Genomic DNA, 6,526 nt, shown 5'->3' with positions numbered 1-6,526 from the left:
GCCTTCCTGAGCATCTAGTGACCGTGTCCAATGATTTTGTGCCTCCCACTCCTTCTTTGGGTCCTTTCTACATGGCCCCAGTGTGTTTCACTGCTGACCCCTCTCTAAAAAGGCCAGTACTGCAGCGGAGTCACTTTCTGGTGATCCCAATTCCACCTGTTTCTGGCTTCTTTTATCTGCCACCAACTGGCAGTTTCAATATGTCCTATGTCTACTCTAGCTCTGAACTCAGCCATGATGGTGAGAACTCTTTCCTGCTGGAGGCACCCATGAACACACCTTCAAGCCCCCAATACTTCTGATTGGAAACCCCTTGCCAGCTGTTGTCTCTATTGTGACTGAGGCTACAGTATTTCTTGATAATAGTGGCCCCTGTCTAGCTCTTCTACTGTCATTATTCTCTGCAGTCCTTTAAAGCCTGGCCCATGCTACTAGGTATGTCTCATGCTAAGTCTCAGCCTCTCTTCATGCCCCATAAAGCCAGAGTAGCCCACCATACTTACAATCCAATCTTGATTTAGGATCCCCAGTCAGAAGGGGATAAGGCCCTATTGTCAGTTTTGTGAAGCTAAACTCTTATGGAGTGCCCCTGAGGAACTGTCTGGAGTCTTACATTGACGGTAGATTTGTGTTATAAGCATAGGGTGCTTCCCTTGAGAAGTAGAGATGAAATCCTCGGGAACAGACTGGCGGATGTATCCTTGAAGCGGAATACTGCTGTGCTCAGCACAATCCTATTTAGGCTCAGTTCAATCCATTTTCCATGATTTATTTTATTTTGGCTCTGTCAGTGTTTTCCATACCTTTTGGACAGGCTTCAATTCCTTCGTCTAGGGCGCCCAACCTAAGAATACAAAAAATACTCATCTTCTAGGCCTCTATTCAAAGTAACCCTCTTGGTCATTTGTAGAGGACAGGCGTATTTCATGCATCCATTCATTTACTGATTCATTCAGTCACACGTTCTTTCAACACATTTTCTACTGACTCTGCTCTGCCCAGTGATGAGGCTGGGAATACAGGGTGTGTGAGCAAGGTCATGCTGGACGTGTCCTCGTGCCTCATCTGAAGCACCTCACCTGGGCTGGGCAGTGGGGTAGGGGCCGGGGCTTTCCAGAGGCAGCGATGATTATGCAGAAATCCACACCGACGAAGAGGTGACATGAAGAAAGTTCTAGGCAGAGGGAAAGACTCAGAGGCAAGAGAATGCCTGGCCGCTAAAGAATTGAAGTTCCATAAGACTGAGAAATAACTTGCAATGGGAAGTGGTGAGAAATACAGGCAAAGTTTTGAAGGAGTCAGGTCAGGGAGTATCTTAGAAAGCCACGTAAAATAATTGAACTTGATGCCATACAGCTTTCCTCGGGTGGAATTCAAACCTGAGCAAATGGGGCAGGGCCAGGTGTGGCCTAAAGGGTGCCAAGTAAAAACCAACTTCTGCTTTCACAAATAGAAAACTGGATATGATGCTGGAAACTAGCTAAGTCACTGGCTCCTTAGCCCGAGAACAAGTCTTTACCTAGATCTCCAGGTCGGCCTTCTGGATCAGTGAGTAAAAAAAAGCAATATTTCCATGTTCCATCTCCCTCTCAACAACAGCAAAACAAACAAACAACAGCACACACCCAAACTCTAATGCAGTGCATCTATTCAGTAGGTTCTGGCAGTAGAACCCCATATTTTTCCTGCCCAGAAGAGCCCTATCTGTTAAAGTTCTATCTCATCTGCCCTCAGAATAACCAATAATATCCAAGGTGTTTGTTTTATTTTAAGTAAAACCGTTAACCTGGGTCCCTTAGCTCCAAAAATACAACTCATGTCTGAGTCTGAGTCTGAGTCTCTTTCTATGTCAGGTGCCTAGCTGGACCTTGGGCAGGAAGACTCAGCCTCTGCCCTACTTCCCAGACCAAACCTGACACAGGCAGGCAAACCCAAATGTCCTTACTCGGCAGAACAGCAAGAGCTCCCGACCTTGAGGAAAGGATGTGTCAGCTGAGACCTGAAGGAGGTGGGGAAGTTGTAGCCAGACACTGAGGAGGGAGATGAGGTTCCAGGCATGTGGAATATCGTATGTGAAGTCCCGAAGGGAAAGAGGGGCATGGTGATTCAGAGGTAGCCTCTGAGGGTTCTAGTGCTGATCATGGGTTCCCCAATTAGTACTTGCTGCTGCTGACAATATCAGCATTTATTTAGTGTTTCTGTGTGTAAGGAAGGAGCTGTGCATAAAAGCTTTAGGATTGTTACTGCATCAAATTTTCCTAACAAATACTGTTAAGTACTACTACACAGATGGGGAACCCAAGGGGTCAAAGGTTGAGTAACTTGAGCAAAATCACATGGTTAGTCAGTGACAGGTGGAATTGGTATCGGGACAATCTGACTCTAGAACTTAATCTCCTAACCATTGTGCTACACGGCCTCCCCACTACATTTCCTCTGTAATGGGTGTTTGCTTCCCAGGCTGCCACAACCCTAAGTCCCCAGGTGCTGGAGTTGAGCTTCTCCTTACCGTTGCATCCTGACAGGGTTCCCACCCCCCTGCGACCTGCCCTACAATCTTCAGGTGGCAGGCCTGCCCCTCTGCTGCTGGGGAAATACCAGTGAGAATGGGCCCTCCACCTTGGTCCTGCTCGTAGTTTATATCCTCAGCTATTTCTTTCATTGCTTCCTATCTGCCTTCTACACCATTCCTGACTCCTAGACTCCTGCTCCCTCAATTCACTGCCCATTTGTAGACTTATTTGCCCCTTAGATCTGACATGTGACCATGTGCCACTGGAGCATCGTGGATGGCTCATATTGATTATGGTTTGCACTCAGCCCTTGCATGCTGATGTTTCTGGCTGCTTTGAGTAAACACCTCATCCAGGAAATTCCGCTCTCTGAACCTGGCCGCCTATGTGAGGCCTCCATGAGGGTGTCCATGCTAGTGTGGGGGCTAGATGTCAGGCCTTGGCCTCTGGTCAGGGTAAATCTGGAACATTTTTGTTCCACAATGTAAGAAGGAACTGAGGGTAGTATTAGCTCCAGGGGCCAGATGGCAAAGGTTGTGATAGAGGTAAGTACTTACTTAGTTTGTGCTTTGTTACCCACTAGCCAAATCTTTATTGAGCATCTATTTGTATATAAGCATAGTGCTAGGCATTAGAGATTTAGTCTCTGTTCACATGGAGGAGAGACTCTGGTTGCCTACCCAATAGGCAACTCTCTTTCCACTCCCTAACAGCACCCAGACCTCACTATTGAGAAGTCTCCTTCTCTCATTTTATATTAGCCTTGAAACTTCAGTGGGGTGGACATCACCCCCACCTCCTGCAGTTGGGAAAATGGTGAAGGCCCAATTGGTCTATGACAACAAGAGTGGTTGTATGCCACAGTCCTTCTGGTGTGATGTGGTGTGTGGATGTAAAATAATTGAACTTATATTGGAAATCAATTTGGGGATTTCCGGTACATCTGATGATAAAAAAAAAAAAAGTCTGGAAACACTGCCATCATTTTGCCATGATAAAGAAATCCAGACAGGATGGAGCTTACACAAAAATGTAAACCCAGCCAACAGATCACAGAGCCTAAATCAAATTGTCCTGAAGTTCACTCTACTTATGGAATTTTCATTTACATAATTCAATAAATCTCCTTTAAGTTTATAAAAATTTGAGTTGAGTTTTCCATTGCTTAAAAACTTAAAACCTAACTGATGCATGGAGCTTAAATCTCAAGACCCTTTCTTTGGATAACAGCACTCATTTGTTTTGTGTTTGATTTCAGGAAAATGCTTCTAAGGGAAGAGATCGTGTCCTTCCTCCTCTCATGTGTTTATGGCTAAAGCTGGAGCAGCTGCATGGGGCCATCAAGTAGAGGTGGACTGAGGAAGATGTAGGAGTTTGAGTCCTGAGAAGAAACATGCAAGCCAGAGACTACATGATTCTGGATCTCTTTTACCTGAGAGAGAACTAAACTTCCTTTTATATCATACTCTTACTGGTATATTGGAAATTAATTTGGGGACTTCCAGCACATCTGATGATTAAAAAATATATAATAATAATAAATCTTTTCCCAAGGGGTTTTCAGCAGGGAGAATAGCAGCTTGAAGCTGCTGGGTACCACCACATGAAGCAAGCCTACTAGAAATCAACATACATGAAGGAGATGTGGACAGACACCATGACTAGCCTGATGGCCTTGCCTAAGCCCCTGAATCCTGCAATTTCAGAGGCAGATCTCCTCCAGCCACTGGGTTGCTTACCTCCAGAATTGTTGAATGGTGCACCCTGTAGTCAGACTCCATGCGAATCCTGTCCCAGCCACTCAGTTATGTGAGCCAATACATCCCTCCTCCCACTTTTTCTGGTTTTTGCTTCAGCCAGTTTCAGTAGGTTTCATTCATTTGCTAGCAAAAGATTTCTGGAAAAAACAAAAACAAATAAACAATATATACAAACTGAGACGAACACTAGGAAGGAGAAACACAGGATGTTTTTGAGAGAGTATGAGAGGGGGCCTGACCTATTTTTAGCGCACAGGGTAGGCTGCTCTGAGGAAAGGACGGTTGATAAGAAAGCTGGAGGAGAAGCAGTTAACTAGTGGAGATGAGTAGAGCCGGGAGAAGGAGTGGTCCAAATGGAAGTAAATACCAGTCACTAAGAGCCCGGTGGGGGTGAGGTGAAAAAAGAACTCAGTGCCCTTGTGAGAGTGAAAGAAAGCCAAACCATGCATAACGTAGTAGATGAGAGTCTGGATGGACAGGCTGCGGAGTAGGCAGGGGCCAGACTAAGCAGCCGCAGAACTGCTCTGTGTCCAGACTCCTGATGGATGCAAAGTAGCTTTCACCCGGCAGAGAAATAACTTGGCGGTGGATGTAGTAGTGGTGCTGCCAGGGGGCAGACTCGCTTAAAGACCGTCCCATTAACCCTCCCAGACTCAGGCATTCATCTCCTAACAGTTGCTCTTGCCTCCTCCAACCAATTTTCCACTCAGCTAGCCAGAGAGAAAAACATACATATCCAGCTACCCTTCTAAATTCAGTGGCTTCTCACTGCTCTTAGGAAGAAGTCTACAGATTTTAATGTGGCTTAAAGGCCCTCTAGGATCTGGCCTGTACCCGCTGTACAGTTTCATGCTTACCATTCTTCTCCGTGCCTTTTCATCCGCCACCTTGGTCTTGCAGTCCTGCCTCTGTGTCACACACTTGCTCACCACTTGGCTTCAGGCCTCACAATGCCTTTCCAGCTAATGCCCACGTAACCACGCTGCCTTACGCCTCCACTTAAATATCCTTCACACATTCGCAAACTCTGAAAACTAACTGGGGTCTCCCTAATATGTATTCCCATAGGTCCTTGCTCTTCACCATTATCAGGCCTTGGCTACTGTCTGCTACGCTGTGAGCTCCATGGGCCTGTGCCCCATCCTTTTCTGTTTCCTAGTGTCAAGCAGTAGTGCCAGGAACATGCGAAACATGCAGTAATTATCTGTTTAATATTCTGTGTGCTCTAGAAGGTGGGGTGGGAGTGGGGGTCGGGGTGGGGGTGGAGAGGAAGTTAGAGGAAGAAAGAATTTCTACCACAGTTTTCCATGTGTTGTCATGGAGTCCAGTTTCTTACCATCAACAAGAAAAATTTGCATGAATGAAGAATTTCGAGAATTCTTCCAAAGAGGACATAGGTCATTACTAGGAAGCCTTCTAATGCTAAAACTCTGCACTCTCCTTGCCTGCAAGCCTTAATTGTGTCCCTGCCACATTTTTATAATGTTCTTACATCTACTAAGCTTAGGCAGATAAGAGCACAGGCTTTAGCAGCAGACAATTCAGTTCAACACACATGCATTGCCTGCACTGGGTTCAAAATAAGAGAGTCCCTCTCCTGGTGAACTTACAGTCTAGAGTGGGCAAAAGACACATAAGCAGGTCATTTCGATTTAATGGGCAAGCTATGAGGAAATTATGCAGAGTGCTTCAGAGGCAACCACCACTTATAATTGTGTCCTTGGGCAAATAACAACCTCTCTCAGAGCCCCAGCTTCCCCAATTATAAAATGGGTCCACAATTCTTACTGCCAAAGGATTGCTTTGAGAACTAAGTGAGATAACATTTGTAAAATACACAGCACAGTGTTTCACACACAGGAGGCACTCAATAAATGGTAGCCATTCATTATGTAATAAGGCCAGAAGCCAGCATTCTTGTTCTATCTGTGCTGGCTAAATTTGTATGATTCTCCCACCACAAACTGAATGTTCACATAACCCTATGCACTATAGTAATTTTATCAACACACTGTAATACTTGTCCTTGCTCACAGGAGAGTGTGGACAAGAAATGATGACAATATCAGCACAAATCCATAGCTGCTACTCAAAAAACACCTCAGAGAACATCCTGTGCTGACAATGAGCATGAACCGTTGTTTTAATATGTGAAGAACAAAATGTCCACGTTGTCACTGTAACTTCTTCCCACTAGTCCATCTTTTACTCTACTGCCAATGTTATATTTTACCTGCTGTTCCAACAACATTA

This window comes from Myotis lucifugus, unplaced genomic scaffold (genome assembly GCF_000147115.1).
Source record: "Myotis lucifugus unplaced genomic scaffold, Myoluc2.0 scaffold_0, whole genome shotgun sequence".
In the NCBI taxonomy this organism is placed as follows: Eukaryota; Metazoa; Chordata; class Mammalia; order Chiroptera; family Vespertilionidae; genus Myotis; species Myotis lucifugus.
The sequence above is the reverse complement of the archived record's forward strand: the minus strand, read 5'-3'. Positions refer to the sequence as shown.